This window comes from Giraffa tippelskirchi, chromosome 7 (assembly GCF_054371585.1).
Source record: "Giraffa tippelskirchi isolate mGirTip1 chromosome 7, T2T-mGirTip1v1.2.pri, whole genome shotgun sequence".
Classification (NCBI taxonomy): Eukaryota; Metazoa; Chordata; class Mammalia; order Artiodactyla; family Giraffidae; genus Giraffa; species Giraffa tippelskirchi.
The window spans coordinates 79,349,796-79,370,003 of NC_137281.1; the positions used below are offsets into that span (position 1 = coordinate 79,349,796).

At 39.4% G+C, this 20,208-nt stretch overlaps 1 long non-coding RNA gene across 1 annotated transcript in view; it reads left to right on the forward strand.

The window, feature by feature from the left end:
- The window catches only part of LOC145514866 (uncharacterized), a 36,460-nt gene extending 19,096 nt beyond the window's left edge, over window positions 1-17,364 (forward strand). The window contains exons 5-6 of the long non-coding RNA XR_014060517.1: window positions 8,089-8,194; window positions 15,259-17,364. This is a non-coding gene — a long non-coding RNA (uncharacterized LOC145514866). The remainder of the gene's footprint in view (window positions 1-8,088; window positions 8,195-15,258) is intronic.
- The last annotated feature ends 2,844 nt before the right edge of the window (window positions 17,365-20,208 follow it).

Below are 20,208 nucleotides of genomic sequence, written 5' to 3' on the forward strand. Positions count from 1 at the left end.
TTCCATCACCTCCACTAGCTTTGTTCGTAATGATGCTTTCTAAGGCTCACTTGACTTCACATTCCAGGATGTCTGGCTCTAGGTGAGTGATCACACCATCGTGATTATCTGAGTCATGAAGATCTTTTTTGTACAGTTCTTCTGTGTATTCTTGCCAGCTCTTCTTAATATCTTCTGCTTCTGTTAGGTCCATACCATTTCTGTCCTTTATCGAGCCCATCTTGGCATGAAATGTTCCTTTGGTATCTCTAATTTTCTTGAAGAGATCTCTAATCTTTCCCAATCTGTTGTTTTCCTCTATTTCTTTGCATTGATCGCTGAGGAAGGCTTTCTTATCTCTCCTTGCTATTCTTTGGAACTCTGCATTCAGATGGGAATATCTTTCCTTTGCTCCTTTGCTTTTTGCTTCTCTTCTCTTCCCAGCTATCTGTAAGGCCTCCTCAGACAGCCATTTTGCTTTTTTGCATTTCTTTTCCATGGGGATTGTCTTGATCCCTGTCTCCTGTACAATGTCACGAACCTCTGTCCATAGTTCATCAGGCACTCTTGTCTATCAGATCTAGTCCCTTAAATCTATTTGTCACTTCCACTGTATACTCATAAGGGATTTGATCTACGTCATACCTGAATGGTCTAGTGGTTTTCCCTACTTTCTTCAATTTAAGTCTGAATTTGGCAATAAGGAGTTCATGATCTGAACCACAGTCTGCTCCCGGTCTTGTTTTTGCTGACTGTATAAAGCTTCTCCATCTTTGGCTGCAAAGAATATAATCAATCTGATTTCGGGGTTGACCATCTGGTGATGTCCACGTGTAGAGTTTTCTCTTGTGTTGTTGGAATATTATGATATATATATATATATATATACAATAACCAAAAAAGTCTTAATTCCATTTGACTCCATGATTACATTTGGTGGGGTAAGAATGTAGAACTTGGGAGTCAGAATCAGTGAATGCAGATGTTTACAGATTGGGCTCTTCAACAGCAAACTCTGAGACTGAGTTTAGCATACAGGATATTTATTTTAAAAATTCTCTTAGGGGACTTCCCTGACAGTCCAGTGATTAAGATTGCATGCTCCCAATGCAGGTGGCCTGGGTTCTATCTTTGATTAGGGAACTAGATCCTGCATGCCATGACTAAGACCCAGGCAGGGCAGCCAAAAAATAATAATAATAATCATCATCATCTCAGAATCAATACCTATGGAAGGGAGAAGAGGGATGCAGGAGAAGGTACAGGGAAAAGCTGTGCTGTGCTACAGGCTGTACAACAGGCTCAGTCAGCCCTTCGGGGGCTCTGGAGCAAAAATGGCCTTACAGAGTTTTCCCAGTGCTAAGCTGAAATGTTGCTGTTTTTCAGTCACCAAGTTGTGTCCAACTCTTTGCCACCCCATGGACTGCAGCATACCAGGCTTCACTGTCCATCATCAACTCCCGGAGCTTGCTCAAACTCATGTCCATCGAGTCGGTGATCTCATCCTCTGTCATCCAACCATCTCAACTTCTGTCATCCCCTTCTCCTCCTGCCTTCCATCTTTCCCAGCATCAGGGTCTTTTCCAATGAGTGGGCTCTTCAATCAGGTGGCCAAAGTATTGGAGCTTCAGCTTCAGCATCAGACCTTCCAATAAGTATTCAGGGTTGATTTCCTTTAGTATTGACTGGTTGGATCTCCTTGCAGTCCAAGAGGTTCTCAAGAATCTTCTCTAAAGCAGCAATTCTTTGGCGCTCAGCCTTCTTTATGGTCCAGCTCTCACATCTGTACATGACTACTGGAAAAAACATAGCTTTGACTATAGCAAGGTCTTTCTACCTAACTTCAGTAATGTGGGCTGTCCCTGGAAGGGTGTAACCATGGAAGAGGTAGCTCTCTGCAGCAAAGGCAATTCCTGCAAGGCTGTCTGCAAGCAACTCTCTGATAGCTGGGACAAGTCCTTCCCTGAAAGGAGATCTTCACAGGGCACTCAAGATATCACCACAGAACTTTTTCTCTTGCAACCCAGCATCTATTTCACCCTTCAAAGCTAGACTCTAAATTCCTTTGGAAGAATTAATTCTTCTAAAGCATGAGCTTCTTCGTGGAATAATAAATTACATGCTCTGTCCTCCTTCTGAAGTTAAAAACCAGTCAAGGTCTCTTTTCCTGAACTTCAAATCTTGTACAAAATACTTAACTGAAGATGAAAAACAGGTTGACGTTCATACTTTCCAGACTAGAGGATGGGGCCATCCTTGTTGCCCTGGTTCCAGCCTGTCTCCTTCAGCTACATTCGTTCTTTCAATATGCCTCTAATTAATGCTCCCCTTTTGGGGCTGAATTTAGCAAATTTCTTTGGCTTGCAACCAAATCATCCCAACTGATATGCTGGGTTTCAGATCGTGACCCACCACGTGCCAGTGTTCGATCTGTTTGCCTCGTTGGCATGCGAGACCTTGGTTCCTAACCCAGGATCCAATGCATGTCCCCTGAAGTAGAAGCGCAGATTCTTAACCACTGGACCCCCAGGGAAGTCCCACCAGTGTTTGATCTTAAATCTCTCTGAGTCTTGGTTTTCTAGTCTGCAGTAAAATCTATCCGGTAGGGTAGAGACAGGACAAGGAACGGTGTATTGACTCAGAACTGTAACTAGTAGTCTAAAAAGGTTATACAACTAATAAAGACAAGTCTCTAGCACCGCCCCACCTCAGTTTACACTGTGAGTTACTCTACTAGAATACCAAGTGCTGTACGTGTTAAGTTTGGGAATAATGACGATTTCTTGTTTGCCAAATCTCTTTTGGGGATGGGTTTTAATATCACTTCCTCAATACTGCTGTTCTCTAAAGGGCTGAGGGGTGACACTGTCCATGATACTGCAGCATAAATTAATGGAAGAAGGGAGGAAGATGGTAACCTGTCTCCCAAGAAATGTTGAACCAATGGATAATCAGACTGAAATCTTAAAAAAAATAAAATATATGACTTCTTTAGCAGCCCAGTGGTTAACACTCTGCCTTCCAAGGCAGGGGTACAAGTTCGATCCCTGGTTAGGAATTAAGATCCCATATGCTTTGTGGTGAGGCTGGAAAATAAAAACCCACGATGTCCAAGGTGGTTCATAGTGAAATCCTTAAAAATTGCTGATTGAAGAAGATGACTAATAACTGCTTTGAGATTTAGTTATATTAAATAAAATCTGTTTTGATGGGTATTTTTCATATGTAGAGATACTGTGATTTGGCCTGTTTTATATTCAATTTGGTGTGTAGGTGACAATATGTGGGATTTTAATTGGATTCTCTTGTACCTTACCACAAAAAGAAGGATGGGGAAAAAAATGAAAAGATTCATTAATAAAGCTCTTCAGATACAGTAGCTTCTAGACATTCCTCCCTTGCACCTCAAATCAATCCTCACTGCCAACATCAGAATAGTTAGATGTTCTTTTGAGTTGAATTATTGATGTCTTTGTCTTCCTTAGACTACAAGTGAAAAAAGTTGAATGAAAAATTTAATGGTTACTACTGAAATATTTACCGATGGAAGGATATGATGTCTAGGATTTGTTTCAGAAAATATGGGTGGGGGCAAGTAGCAGGTAAAGTAGATGGAACATGACTGATTTCAGTTTAATGTTTTGGGGGGCTGGGTTAGGGTACCTGGCTTCACTATTTTATTCTGCCTACTTTGTATATGTTTAAAATTAATTACGCTAAATATTTTTTTTAAAAATTGAATGATTACAACTAATAGTTAAAACATGTATGTACATGTGCTAAGTTGCTTCAATCGTGTCTGTCTCTTTGTGACCCCCATGGATGGTAGCCCACTAGTTTCCTCTGTCCGTAGGATTCTCAAGGCGAGAAAACTGGAGTGGGTGGCCATTTCCTACTCCACGGGATCTTCCTGACCCAGGGATTGAACACGTATCTCTTATGTCTCCAGCACTGACAGGCAGGTTCTTTACCACTAGCACCACCTGGGAAGCCTCTAAAATATGTATGCACAAAGCAAAGACTGGGAGAGAACACAGAAAAATGAAGAGTTATATTAGAGTAGTTAATTATGGGTGATTATTTTAAATAAATAATCAGCTTCAGCTTCACCATCAATCCTTCCAGTGAATATTCAGGGTTGATTTCCTTTAGGATTGACTGGTTTGATCCCCTTGCAGTCCAAGGAACTCTCAAGAGTCTTCTCCAACACCACAGTTCAAAAGCATCAATTCTTTGGTGCTCAGTCTTCTTTATGGTTCAATTCCCACATCCTTACATGACTACTGGAAAAACCATAGCTTTGACTTTGTGGGCCTTTGTTGACAAAGTGATGTCTCTGCTTTTTAATATGCTGCCTAGGTTTGCCACATCCTTTCTCTCAAGGAGCAAGCGTCTTTTAATTTTGTGGCTGCAGTCACCGTCTACAGTGATTTTGGAGCCCAAGAAAATAAAATCTACCACTGTTTCCAGTTTTTCCCCATCTAATGAAAGTTAGATATTACTTTTATGTATTACACTAGGAAAGACGAAAATGATGGACAGTACTCCATATTTTAAAGAATATAGAGAATCGGGAATGCTTAAATTATTGTTAGGAATAGAAATTTGTACGACCGTGGGGAAGGCATTTCTTCTAGATATGTATTCAAAGGAAGTAAATGTGAAGAAGGAGGTTCACTACAGCATGTTTATAAGTATCAAAACACTAAGAAGATCCTAAATGTTTACCAATTGGTTAAATAGACTATGGTTCATCCACACAATAGACTTCAAAAAGAATTTTTTAATTAATTAATTTTTAAATTAATTTAAATTAATTTTTAATTAATTTGATATTTAAAATAAATACAGCTAAATCTGTATTTATTAACATTGAAAGAAGTCAGAGAAAAAATTAGGTTGCTTAACAGTATTATAGGATTTCACATATATAAAAATAAAATGCACATCTGTATTTGTATGTTAGATAGTCTGAAAGAATATATACAAAACTGATAATTCTATTTGAGGAAAAAAAGGGAGGGTATCAGTTATCATCTTTTCACCTGTAAATGATAGAGAATACAAGCACAAATGTGCTTAAATAATAAATAGAATATATTGACCAAGTAACCAAAATGCTCAGAGTTGAAGTGGGCTTTTGGTAAAGGGTTGGTGCAGGAGTTTCAACAATGTAATTCGCTGCCAGCTTTTTCTCTGTCTTGCCCTTGCCTTCAAAGGTAAAAATCTTCTTGAGGACATTATGTTAAGTGAAATAAATCAGATAGAAAAGGACAAATACCATATGACTCCACGTATATGTGGTACCTGTGTGAGTGTGCTCAGTCACACCTGATTCTTTGTGAATGCATGGACTGCAGCCCACAAGGCTCCTCTGTCCATGGGATTCTCCCGGCAAGGATACTGGGGTGGGTTGTCATTTCCTCTTCCAGGGGATTTTCCCAGCCCAAGGATCGAACCCACGTCTCCTGCACTGGCAAGCGGATTCTTTACCACTAGAGATACCTAGAAAGGCCAAACTCTTATAGGCAGAAAGTGGAATGGTGGTTGGCAGGGATTGTGGGTAGGAGGGGAAACAGGCATTGTTGTTTAATGAGTATAGTTTCTTTTGCAAGATGGAAAGAGTTCTAGAGATCCGTTGCACAATAATGTGAATGTAGACTTTAAAATGGTTAAGATGTTACATTTATGTATATTTTACCATTATTAAAAAAAAAATACAATACTACATTAAAAAAAGGTAAAAGCCTCATCCAAGGAGGGCTCCCCCTGGTGGTGGAAGCGTTGCTGGTGCATTCGGGCGTGGGGCTTCTTTATTCAGGCCCTGCCAGAAGTACTGGTTTTCCTTTTTCTCTTTGTCCAACAGCAACCCTAGGCTTTGCTTTGATTGGACCATGATGGTATGTAGGGTCATGTGTCTGTTCCTGAATCATCCTAGGGACCTCTTGGTAAATTTTGGGAGCAATTTTGGTTGTCACAGTGATTGAGTATTTAGAATATGGGCCAAAGATAATAGATTTTTCATAATGTATATTGTTTTTCAGTCGCTAAGTTGTGTCTGACTCTTTGCTACCCCATGGGCTGTAGTCCACCAGCTCCTCTGTCCATCACCAACTCCCAGAGCTTGCTTAAATTCATGTCCATTGAGTCGGTGATGCCATCCAACCATCTCATCCTCTGTCATCCCTGTCTCCTCTTCAATCTTTCCCGGCATCAGGGTCTTTTCTAATGAGTCGGCACTTCGAATTAGGTGGCCAAAGGATTGGAGCTTCAGCTTCAGCAAAGTCTTTCAAATGAATATTCAGGAGCAATTTCCTTTGATTTGGTTTGATTTCCTTGCAGTCCAAGGGACTCTCAAGGGTCTCATAATGTATGGAACAGTCCAACATACAGATTTTACCCTTATCTTGCATGGCTTTTAATGTCCTGTTTGACATTAATGTAGATTTTAAAAACATGTTTATAATAATTTGAACCTAGACCCTAACTCCATTTTATATATGAACATGAACTACTTGTTTATGGTCTTAATATGAATTGAATTTTAAGATGGGAGAATTATGGGTAAATTGAGAGAAAATAGTATTTTGTTTCATTTGGAACTTAACCAAGAGTTGTTCATTACTTCAGAAAATCATGTTTTGAACAGCTGACACCACTTCTGAATATTGCAGTTCACACTGCATAATGCAATTCACATTGCATATTTTATTTCTGAAGCCAGGATGTATTCTACAATCCATGACATCTCAGATGAAATACTCTACTGAATCTTAGTCTGCGTTTGTAGCTGTCGCTTTCACTTCTCACCTGGATTCTTATGACAACCTCTCCAGCTGGTCTTCCAATCCATTCTCAACAGAGTAGCGATATTTTTCCTTTTGTTAATAAAAGGTGGGTCAAAGCATGTCATTCCTTGCTTCTCAACCTTCTAATGTTGCATCATTTTACTCAGAGTGCAAGCTTTACAATGTCCTTTGAGGCGCTGGGAGATGTGGTTCCGTTTCCTCTCTGACCTATCTCCTACTTCTGCTTTTTCTCCTACTACTCTCTTCAGGCCACCTCACTGGCTACTTACAGCCCATATATTCACCACGCAGGCTTCCGCCTTTGATCATTTGCATGGCTATTCCCTCTGCTTGGATACTTCCCCCTAGAAGTATCATTCATGATTCATTCCCTTACCTCCTTCAAACTGAATGTTACGGTCTGGGTAGTAGTCTTGACCACTACTTTAAATTGCAACTCATTACCTACTTCCCTATTGTTCTGAATGCTGGTTTTTCCTTACCCTGTTCTACTTTTTACCCCAGTAATACTTATCATCTTACAATGTAATATATAATTTACTTATGTGTTCTGTTGTATTATGCCAGTTGTTTGTTGTTTGTATCCCACTACCCTGTTAGAATGTAAGCTCCATGAAAAGGGATTTCTGTTTGTTTGCCCCATAAATTTAAGCCAGTGCCTGACACATAGTTCTCAAAACCTGTCCAACAAATGGTGATTCTGCCATTAGGTACAAACATCTAACTACTTCATTATATCTTCTATTAGAGTTGTGCCCAAGCATTTCCATATTGAAATACATAACATTCATAAGGTATTATTTTCCTCTTATTTCTCCTTTATATTATAGCATTATGTCATAATAGAAAGTATACCACAGTACATGATCTATTGATTTTACAAGTTAGGATGGTAAGGCAGTGTTATGAAATGCTTGTTATAATATAAGGGTTTGGATGTTAGAGTTAAGAATTACTGGTTTAGACCATTCCAGAAGCTATTTCCAAAGCTGTGAGTGGAGATAATCCCATCCAAACTGCCTGGCTGCTTCCTGAATGGAAGGCGTAGAGTGGATGTTGGTGATGAAACCACAATGTTGATCACAAGGAGGAAACAAATTTCATTTTCTAATCTTACTATACTTTCATATTGTTCATATTATTTGAATATTTTACAGCGAGTATTCACTCTTTTTGTAACAAGTAAAACCAATAAGGATATTTTCACTTAAAAAAAAACTACTGTAAAAGAGAGAAAATAAAAATCACCTTCTCTCCATAGATAACCACTACTAATGTCTTTTTTTTACTTTGTGTTCAGGCATGGATGTACGTCTATAACTGTTCTGTGATGACTCTGAATAACGGGAGTTGGAGATGTCCTTTGTCAAGATTATTCTGGCAGCCACCTGCATGTTGGATGGAGGGTAAGAATAGGTTGTAACTTAACAATAGTGGTGGAGGGCTTAGCGTGGGCCAGTGGCTAAGAATGGGAACGGATACATCTCAGAGATACTGTAAAGGAAATATGCTGTTGACTAGTGATTAGTGACTGTGAGAGCAGCAAGGATTTTGTGTGTGTATGTGTGTGTGTGTGTGTGTGTGTGTGGCATCTGGGTATTCCAACCTTGCTTTCAAGAATATTGAATACTTATATATGTATGGCTGAGTCCCTTTGCTGTTCACCTGAATTTACCACAACATTGTTAATCGGCTATACCCCAATACAAAATAAAAAGTTTAAAGTTTTGAGGAAAAAAAGAATCTATTTGTACTAAGAAGTAGACTATTCAAAAAAAAAAAAAAAGAATATTAGAGATGAGGGAGAAACTTTTGCCTTCTTTCCTGCTTTCCTGTTGTTTCTTTTTACAAAACAATAAACTCCATGTATGAAGTGTGAAATCTGATGAATTATGATGTTTGTATACCCCTGTTGAAACCATCACCACTATCGAGATAATAGATGTATTTGTTATCCCCTCAAATGTCCTCTTCTCTTTTAATCCCTCTCTCCCTTCTCTACTCTTTGGTTAGTTTGCATTTTATAGAATTTTGTATAAATGGAGTCATACATTATGCACTCTTCTTTTCTCTGGCTTCTTTCACTCAGCATGATAATTTTGAGATTCATCCAGCTTGTTGTATGTATCAGCAGTTTGTTCCTTTTTTATTGCCAAATAGTATTCCACTGTGTGGATATACTGTACCAAAATTTACCTGTCTGTTCACTTGTTAATGGACATTTGGGCTCTTTCCAGTTTTTGCTATTACAAATAAGTCTGCTACAAACATTCACATACAACTTTTAACATGTATATATGCTTTCACAACTTTTAGATAAATACCTAGGAGTGGATTGACTAGGTCATATAGTAATTATCCCTCTGTTCTAAAAGGGCCACTTTTATCTTCTTTTTTGGTAACCCTGACCAATTTAGTATTGCAATTTTTTTATTTTTAAATTACTAAAAGTCCTAGCTTTTTTCCTAGCTTTTTTTTGGAGAAACAAAAATGAGACTCTGGTGGTCAGCTAGGTTTTTCTTTTCTTTTGAGCGAGCATGGCTCTTATTCACATGGGAGATTCCATAGACTTGATGGAGTTCCACAATGCCAAAGCAAATTCACTCTTCTGAGCTGCAGTAGTAAACACACAATAGGCATAGGGTAGGAGTGTGAGGATGAAAAGGGGCTGGTAATTGGTATTTATTCAAAGAAATTTCTCTGCCATGGTGGAATTTCTGGGTTGGGTGTGGATGAGGATGAACAAGCTAACTTTCTAGCGGCTAGAAAGCAGCTAGCCCACAGGAATTCTGGGAGGCTGTCAGGAAAAGGCACACAGCCTCAGCAAGACAGTTCCTGGGAAGACTGAGGAATTCATAGTAGCATTCCCCATCCCCTGACATCCGTTTTCTACAACTATCTTTCCTTTTATTTTGACCTTCTGTTTCCTGTTTCTGTCCATTTTTTTAAAACTGAGATCCAACTCCTTTTAGTTTTATGTATGTGTTAAAATACATGTAATAGGGATTTCCCTGGTGGTCTGATGGTTAAGAATCTGCCTTGCAATGCAGGGTACCAGGTTCAATACTGATCTGGGAACTAAGATCTCACATGACGCAATGAAGATCCCTCACGTCGCAACCAAGAACCATCGCAGCCAAGTAAATAAATATACGTAACATAAAATTTACCATTTTAACCATTTTAAATGGTTCAGTGGCATTAAGTACCTTTATGATAATTTTATAATTATCATCACTATTCATTTCTAGGACTTTTTCATCATCCCAAATGGAAACTGTACCTAGTAGACAAAAACTCCCTATTCCCTTTCTGTGCTGTGCTGTGCTAAAGTTGCTTCAGTTGTGTCTGACCCTATGGAGCGTGGCCTCCCAGGCTCTTCTGTCCATGGGATTCTCCAGGCAAGAATACTGAAGTGGGTTGCGATGCCCTCCTCCAGTGGATCTCCCCGACCCAGGATCGAACCCAGGTCTCTTACATCTCCTGCGTTGAAATGCGGATTCTTGACCACTACCACCACTTTTAAGAATTTACTCAATCTAGGTATCTCATATAAGTGGAATCAGACAGGATTTGTCCTTTCGCTCCTGGCTTATTTCACTTAGCATACTGTTTGCAAGATTCATTCATGTTGTAGCATGTATCAGAATTTCATTCCTTATTAAGGTTGAATAATATTCCATTGTTAGTATAAAACACATTCTGCTTATCCATTCCTCTGTGATGCAACTTGTGTTGTTTCCACCTTTCGGCCATGCTGTGAATGTTGGTGTAAGTGTATCTGTTTCAGTCTCTGCTTTCACTTCTTTGAAGTAGAACTGCTGTATAATATACTAATTGTAAGTGTAATTGTTAAAAGAACCACTAAAGTGTTTGACACAGAGTCTGTAGTATTTTACATTCTCATCAGCAATGTATAGGTTTTGAATTGCTTTACATCCTCTCCAACACTTCTTTTTTCTGTTTCATTTTGTTTTGTTTCTTAGTAAAAGCCATCCTTATGAGTGTGAAGTGGTATCTCATGTGGTTTTGATTTGCATTTCCCTAATGACTAATGATGTTCAGCATCTTCTCACGGGCTTATTGGTGGTTCATAAATCTTCTTTGGGAAAATGTTTATTGAAGTCCTTTGCCCATTTTTGACTTTGGTTGTTTCTTTGTTGTTGTTACTTTGTTATTGTTGAGTTGTCAGAGTTCTTTATATATTCTGGATATTAATCATTTATCATATATTTGATTTGTAAGTATTTTCTTCATTCTTACAGGTTATCTTTTCACTCTCTTGGTGTCCTTCCTTTTGATTTTTGAAAAATGATTGTGCCATATGATTTATAATCTATGAGTACCAAACCTAAAAGGCTAAGAATATGTGAAGAGTAAACTGTTAAAATAAAAGTTAGAAGTTATTCTAATTCAGATTTCATGATATGGAAAAAAAAATCTATGCTGAGCTACATAGCATTTGGTTATAAATAATAAGCCATTTGTAATATACATGTATTCTCTCTATATATATTTATATATAGAATACATGTTTATAAATAAATATTTTAAAATTATTTCTTTCTTTAAGACTAGTTGGTGCTCTAGTGACTATAATCAGAATCAAAGTTGAGAATTTTCTGGTTTTGTATACAATCTGTTACCTTACAATATACTCAGTAGAAAAGACAAAAAGCACAGAAAACAAATCTCATCACTTCATTAGGTCTGTTTACTTTTTTTTTTTTTTTTTAGGTTATATACTGTCTTCTGCTTCTTTTTTTTTTTATTAGTTTTATTTATTTATTTATTTATTTTTTATAAATTTATTTATTTTAGTTGGGGGCTAATTACTTTACAATATTGTAATAGTTTTTGCCATACATTGACATGAATCAGCCATGGGTTTACATGTGTTCCCCTTCCTGGACCCCCCACCCACATCCCTCCCCATCCCATCCCTCTGGGTCATCCCATTGCCCCGGCCCCGAGCATTTGTCTCATGCATCGAACATGGAATGGTGTTCTGTTTCACATATGATAATATACATGTTTCAATGCTATTCTCCCAGAACATCCCACCCTCACCTTCTCCCTCAGAGTCCATAAAATTGTTCTATGCATCTGTGTCTCTTATTCTGTCTCGCATATAGGGTTATCGTTACCATCTTTCAAATTCCATATATATGCATTAGTATACTGTATTGTTGTTTTTCTTTCTGGCTTACTTCACTCTGTATAATGGGCTCCAGTTTCATCCATCTCAGTAGAACCGATTCAAATGTATTTTTTTTAATGGCTGAGTAATATTCCATTGTGTATATGTACCACAGCTTCCTTATCCATTCGTCTGCTGATGGACATCTAGGTTGCTTCCATGTCCTGGCTATTGTAAACAGTGCTGCGATGAACACTGGGGTACACGCGTCTCTTTCAATTCTGGTTTCCTCGGTGTATATGCCCAGCAGTGGGATTGCTGGGTCATATGGCAGTTCTATTCCCACAATGCAGTAAGATTAGACCTCAATTACAGGAAAAAAACTATTAAAAATTCCAACATATGGAGGCTAAACAACACGCTTCTGAATAACCAACAAATCACAGAAGAAATCAAAAAAGAAATCAGATTATGCATAGAAACAAATGAAAATGAAAACACAACAACCCAAAACCTATGGGACACTGTAAAAGCAATACTAAGGGGAAGGTTCATAGCAATACAGGCGTACCTCAAGAAACAAGAAAAAAATCAAATAAATCAACTAACTCTACACCTATAGCAACTAGAGAAGGAAGAAATGAAGAACCCCAGGGTCAGTAGAAGGAAAGAAATCTTAAAAATTAGGGCAGAAATAAATGCAAAAGAAACGAAAGAGACCATAGCAAAAATCAACAAAACTGAAAGGTCTGTTTACTTTTATCTCTCAAAAAATTCTTTTTATGGTGAAGCAAACCTAATGTCATTACAAAAATGTGCATAAAACTGATATGTAGGGTTTAACAAGTAGTTACAAAGTGAATGACACTGTAAAAATCCTTTTGGGTCAAGAAATAGAAAACTGAGATCTGTTTACTTAACAAATAGGCTCCTCATAAGGAAGTGTTTTGTATCAGGTTGGTGGGTCCCTGGGCTCTGCTTTATGAAGAAAGGTATGTCTGTCTTGGACATCCTTCCTGATGTTTGAGGGATATGTTCAACTTTTCGAAAATGAGGCAGGATGGAGAGGTGATGCTCACTGCATCCTGCCCTTTTCCCATAATAGGTCTTGGCCTGGCCTCTGGATAATCCTTATAATTAACTAATGATTCTCAACCTTGGCACTATTGATATTTTGGGCCAGATAATTCTTTGTCATGAGGGAGACGTCCTATCTATTATAGAATGTTTCTACCCACTGGATGCCAGTGGTGCTTCCCAAGTATACACCAAAATGGTCTCCAGATATTCAAATTTCCTGGGGTCAAAACTGACCCCAATTGAGACCCAGTACATTAATGAACATTTGCTATATGCTAAGTACAGTGCAAGCTCTACTTATACTATTTCAATCACATTTGTTTGCAGACAAGGAACCAAGCTTTAGCAGGATTAGGTAAATTATTAAAAGTGGTACAACAAGTGAATGGCTGAGCTGGAGTTTAAACACAGGCCTATCAGTTCCCAGTTTGTTTTCAACAATCATTTAGAGCTGTTCCCAGGCTGTGGAAGATGAGATATATCCCAGAATTTGCTTCTTCCATATATTCTAGGGCCAAGACATTTCTGAATCTATATTTCCAGGCTCCTTACTGGGTACTTCCTTTTGGTTTTCTTACCAGCTGTTAAAATTAGACATGCCTGAAATGAATGTCAACATTTTTGCTCTGTTTCTGTTTTTTATCCTTTCCCCCTTTCTATTGATCATTCTTCCAGTTATTAAGCCTTAGATCTCCCTCTTTTGCATCATTATAGGCAGAATCTCATATCTTTGGATATCCTGTGTAAATTCTTTCATTTCTGAAAAAGGTGTTTTTAATTATCAGTAGTGAAACCCTAATCAAAACCCCAACAGAGCAACTAAGCCTGTGAGCCGCAATTACTGAGTTCCCGCGCCTAGAGCCTGTGCTCTGCAACAAGAGAAGCCATGGCAATGAGAAGCCTGAGCACTGCAGTGAAGAGTCGCCCCTGCTCACCGCAACTAGAGAAAAAGCCTGCACAGCAACGAAGACCCAGTGCAGCCAAAAAACAAAAACAAAAATCCACATTGAAACATCAAAATAGACTGCAAAGTCGTGATATAGCAATGTGATATTGGCATAAGAAGAGAAAAGCTGACCAATGGGACTGTATCGGGATCAGGTCCTCTGGAAGGTGACTCGGTGAATTAGAAGCACAAGAATTCATTTGCGGGGGTAAGACAAAAGGGAGAAGTAGGGCATTCAGACCACAATTTAGGTTCAATACCTATGCAAGGAGAGTGAGAAAGAAGAAGGATTGGATAGGAAGAACCTCGGACTATAATGCAATTCTGAGAAAATCTCAGTCAGTGCAATGGAGAGATCTAGAGAAAGACTGCCCATTACAAGAGTCCCATTTTGGACAGAACTGGTCCAGTTCTAGTATCCCTACAGTGCTGTCCTTGTCCGGGAACAGTCCAGAGGGAGTGTGGGCCTTGGAGGTGTGGCAACTGGAGATCATCAGGTAACTACACTTCTCACAACAGACTATTTCTTAATATTTATTTTTATTTATTTGGTTGAACTGGGTCTTAGTTGTGGCAAGCAGGATCTCTAGTTGTGGTATGTGTACTCCTAGTTGTGGCATGTGGGATCTAATTCTCTGACCAGGGATTGAACCTGAGCCCCATGCATTGTGAGCATGGAGTCTTAGCCACTGGACCACAGGGAAGTCCCCAACAGACTCTTTCTTGAAGGGACATCTGAGCAGTGTTCCTCTCTGGCTGTCAGAGGTATATTATGAAGATTAAAGAATAGACTTATTTATATGTATGAAATTTATTTATAATAAATTAGACATTTGTAACAGTGGGAAAAAAGATTTTTCAAATAATGATGTTGAAACAATCGGCTATCCATTTGGAAATAACTAATTTAGATCCCTACTTCACCCTCAATTCACATAAAATTCAGATGGAGAAAAAAGTTTTAAAAATATTTGAAGAAATACATTTTTTGAAAAAATCTTGTGTGGAGAGGAAGCTTTATAATGTGAAATGCAACATTTAGACACCAAAGGACTGTGAAAAACTTGAGTAAATAGAAAGTTAAAACTTCTGTATGGGAAAAAACTTAACTATGCTTAACTATTTTAAGCATCTTAACTATCTAGGGGCTGTTTATCCAAAGCACAGAATGCCTTATCCAGTTTTTTTCATCTTAAATTCTCCTCAGGATGCACTCTTGCACTGTGGGTGACTGCAATGGGTTGTGATTTAATCCTTGTGTAAATGAGTGATGAATGATAACTCTGTTCTTTTTTTGTCCACAGGTGAATCTGAGAAATGCTCTGTTTCATACAGTTAAAAGTGAAGAAGAACTAAAGAGCCTCTTGATGAAAGTGAAAGAGGAGAGTGAAAAAGTTGGCTTGAAGCTCGACATTCAGAAAACTAAGATCATGGCATCCAGTCCCATCACTTCATGGCAAATAGATGGGAAAACAGTGGAAACAGTGGCTGACTTTATTTTTTGGGGTCTCCAAAATCACCGCAGATGGTGACTGCAGCCATGAAATTAAGACACTTACTCCTTGGAAGGAAAGTTATGACCAACCTAGACGGCATATTAAAAAGCAGAGACATTACTTTGTCAACAAAGGTCTGTCTAGTCAAGGCTATGGTTTGTCCAGTAGTCATGTATGGATGTGAGAGTTGGACGGTGAAGAAAACTGAGCACCGAAGGATTGATGCTTTTGAACTGTGGTGTTGGAGAAAACTCTTGAGAGTCCCTTGGACTGCAAGGAGATCCAACCAGTCCATCCTAAAGGAGATCAGTCCTGGGTGTTCATTGGAAGGACTGATGTTGAAGCTGAAACTCCAATACTTTGGCCACCTGATGCGAAGAGCTGACTCATTTGAAAAGACCCTGATGCTGGGAAAGATTGAGGGCAGGAGGAGAAGGGGACGATGGAGGATGAGATGGTTGGATGGCATCACCGACTCAATGGACATGAGTTTGGGTGGACTCTGGGAGTTGGTGATGGACAGGGAGGCCTGGCATGCAATGGTTCATGGGATCGCAAAGAATCGGACACAACTGAGCAACTGAACTGAACTGAACTGAATACAGTTAAAATTTTTTTTCTTCAGAGTGGGATATTTAGACTTTAAAACACCAGTGTACTAGGGGAACTTCTAAGGCAGGAGGGACAGTGTACAGTGGATTTCAATCCATTTGAGCATGAAATCATTCCTTTGAGGAATACTATTGACCTTCTCAGGATGCACACTGAGAAATAATGACTTAAGGGAAAAAGTTCATGATTATTTCTCTGGCATTAAGGGCCTTACTTAACATGCTCTTATCATCTAATCTTCTCCACTTCCCCAAATGAGCTTCCTTACTTGCTTCTTTCTTCAGGAGTCAATGCTAGCTCCTCCTCTTCCAAGTAGTTCTTTTTTTGTTTGTTTGTTTTTACTGTTTATTGACTGCACCAGATCGCCTGGTCTTTGTTGTGGCACCTGGGATCTTCAGTCTACCTTATGGCATTCGGATCTTAAGTTTTGGCATGTGAGCTCCTAGTTGCGGCCTGTAGGATCTAGTTCTCTGACCAGGGATCCAACCCAGGTCCCCGAACTGGGAGCTTAGAATCTCAGCCACTGGACTGCCAGGGAAGTCCCCAGGGAGTTCTTCCTAATTATCTCAGTCCCTCTGCACTATGGCATTTGTTGCCAGAATGCTCATTAATTACTCCTTCAGAACTGGTATTGATCCTTTAGTAAACCTTCTGTTGCTATATACTGATTTGGAAAGCACTGAAAATGGCACTGTGTTAGTTTTCTATTGCTGCTGTAACAAATTACCACAATGTTGGTGACTTAAAACTACAGAAATTTATTATTTTATAGTACTATAGGTCTGAAGTCTGACGTGGGTATCACTGGGCTAAAATCAAGGTATCAGCCGGGCTGTGTTCTTTCTGGTGGCCTTAGGGAAGACTCAGTTTCCTTGCCTTTTCCATCTCCTCTTATTTATATTTTGCCTTTTCCATCTTCTATAAGCCTCTGCATTCCTAGGCTCCTGGCCCCCTTTCTTCATGTTCAAAGCTAAAAGGGCCAGTTGAGACCTTCTCACACCACAACCCTCTGACCTCCCTTTTCCACTTTTAAGGACACTTGAGAGGACATTTGGCCCACATGGAGACTCCAGGATAATTATCCTATTTTAAAGTCAGTTGATTTGCAACCTTAATTCTATCTGCAACCTTAATTCCCCTTTGCCACATAATCTAGTATATTCGCAGGTCCCAAGGATTGGGACATGGACATTTTGGGAGAGCCTTTATTCTACTTACTACAGGCACCCTTGATCAAAACTCTAAATTGTGCATAGGTGTAGTAAGATTTGACAATAAATGGGAAAAGCTTTTTGGCATAAATATAGTGCTTGTGTACTCAGTTGTGTCCCACTCTTTGGGACCCCGTGGACTGGATAGCCCACCAGGCTCCTTTGTCCATGGGATTTTTCAGGAGTGGGTTGCCACTTCCTCCTTCAGGGGATGGGATCAAACCAGAGTATCCTGCATCGGTAGGCAGATTCTTTACCACTGAGCCATATTAAGTCGCTGCACATATAGGGAGGCCCTGCTGTATGATCTTTGGCAAATCACTTGAATCTCCCCATCCACATTTCTGCAAAAATGGAAATTGTCATCCTTTGCTCTGCATGTTAAAGAAAATAATTATGTAACCAGGTTCAGCTTAAAGGATGACAAATAGGGTTCAAGAAGTTCTTGATGAATCTTGATGAGGAGGTTGGGCGAGGTTCTGTGAATACATCTGGAGACGGTTTGAGAGATTTCGGGAGAGAAGGAGTGAAAAGTGCCTGCCCTCATATGAAGTTGGAGGTTGAAAATTCTAGCAAAAGTAATCAACTTTTCATGGAAGCTTTCGAAGATGGCTGAGGTTAAAAAACCAAAATGGGTGAAGTGTAAAGGATACTTAGGAGACACCTAGGTAACAAAGGTAAGAGAAACCCAAGTAAGACGGTAAGTGTTGCGAGAGGGCATCAGAGGGCAGACACACTAAAACTAAAATTACAGAAAACTAGCTAATCTGATCACACGGACCACAGCCTTGTCTATCTCAATGAAACTAAGCCATGACGTGTGGGGCCACCCAAGACGGATGGGTCATGGTGGAGAGGTCTGACAGGAAGTGGTCCACTGGAGAAGGACATGGCAAACCACTTCAGTATTCTTGCCTTGAGAACCTCATGAACAGTATGAAAAGGCAAAAGAATAGGACACTGAAAGATGAACTCGCCAGGTCAGTAGGTGCCCAATATGCTAATGGAGATCAGTGGAGAAATAACTCCAGAAAGAATGATTGAATGGAGCCAAAGCAAAAACGATACCCAACTGTGGATGTGACTGGTGATAGACGTAAAGTCCGATGCTGTAAAGAGCAATATTGCATAGGAACCTGGAATGTTAGGTCCATGAATCAAGGCAAACTGGAAGTGGTCAAACAGGAGATGGCAAGAGTGAACGTCGACATTCTAGGAATTAGTGAACTAAGATGGACTGGAATGGGTGAATTTAACTCAGATGACCATTATATCTACTACTGTGGGCAAGAATCCCTTAGAAGAAATGGAGTAGCCATCATGGTCAACAAAAGAGTCCAAAATGCAGTACTTGGATGCAATCTCAAAAACGACAGAATGATCTCTGTTCGTTTCCAAGGAAAACCATTCAATATCACGGTAATCCAAGTCTATGCCCCGACCAGTAACGCCGAAGCAGCTGAAGTTGAACGGTTCTATGAAGACCTACAAGACCTTCTAGAACTAACACCCAAAAAAGATGTCCTTTTCATTATAGGGGACTGGAATGCAAAAGTAGGAAGTCAAGAAACACCTGGCGTAACAGGCAAGTTTGGCCTTGGAGTACAGAATGAAGCAGGGCAAAGGCTAATAGAGTTTTGCCACGAGAATGCACTGGTAATAGCAAACACCCTATTCCAACAACACAAGAGAAGACTCTACACATGGACATCACCAGATGGTCAACCCCGAAATCAGATTGATTATATTCTTTGCAGCCAAAGATGGAGAAGCTCTATACAGTCAGCAAAAACAAGACCAGGAGCAGACTGTGGCTCAGATCATGAACTGCTTATTGCCAAATTCAGACTTAAATTGAAGAAAGTAGGGAAAACCACTAGACCATTTAGGTATGACCTAGATCAAATCCCTTATGAGTATACAGTGGAAGTGACAAATAGATTTAAGGGACTAGACCTGATAGACAGAGTGCCTGATGAACTATGGACAGAGGTTCGTGACATTGTACAGGAGACAGGGATCAAGAAAATCCCCATGGAAAAGAAATGCAAAAAAGCAAAATGGCTGTCTGAGGAGGCCTTACAGATAGCTGGGAAGAGAAGAGAAGCAAAAAGCAAAGGAGCAAAGGAAAGATATTCCCATCTGAATGCAGAGTTCCAAAGAATAGCAAGGAGAGATAAGAAAGCCTTCCTCAGCGATCAATGCAAAGAAATAGAGGAAAACAACAGATTGGGAAAGACTAGAGATCTCTTCAAGAAAATTAGAGATACCAAAGGAACATTTCATGCAAAGATAGGCTCGATAAAGGACAGAAATGGTATGGACCTAACAGAAGCAGAAGATATTAAGAAGAGCTGGCAAGAATACACAGAAGAACTGTACAAAAAAGATCTTCATGACTCAGATAATCACGATGGTGTGATCACTCACCTAGAGCCAGACATCCTGGAATGTGAAGTCAAGTGGGCCTTGGAAAGCATCACTACAAACAAAGCTAGTGGAGGTGATGGAATTCCAGTTGAGCTATTTCAAATCCTCAAAGGTGATGCTGTGAAAGTGCTGCACTCGATATGCCAGCAAATTTGGAAAACTCAGCAGTGGCCACAGGACTGGAAAAGGTCAGTTTTCATTCCAATCCCAAAGAAAGGCAATGCCAAAGAAGGCTCAAACTACCGCACAATTTCACTCATCTCACATGCAAGTAAAGTACTGCTCAAAATTCTCCAAGCCAGGCTTCAGCAATACGTGAACCGTCAACTTCCAGATGTTCAAGCTGGTTTTAGAAAAGGCAGAGGAACCAGAGATCAAATTGCCAATATCTGCTGGATCATCAAAAAAGCAAGAGAGTTCCAGAAAAACATCTATTTCTGCTTTATTGACTATGCCAAAGCCTTTGACTGTGTGGATCACAATAAACTGTGGAAAATTCTGAAAG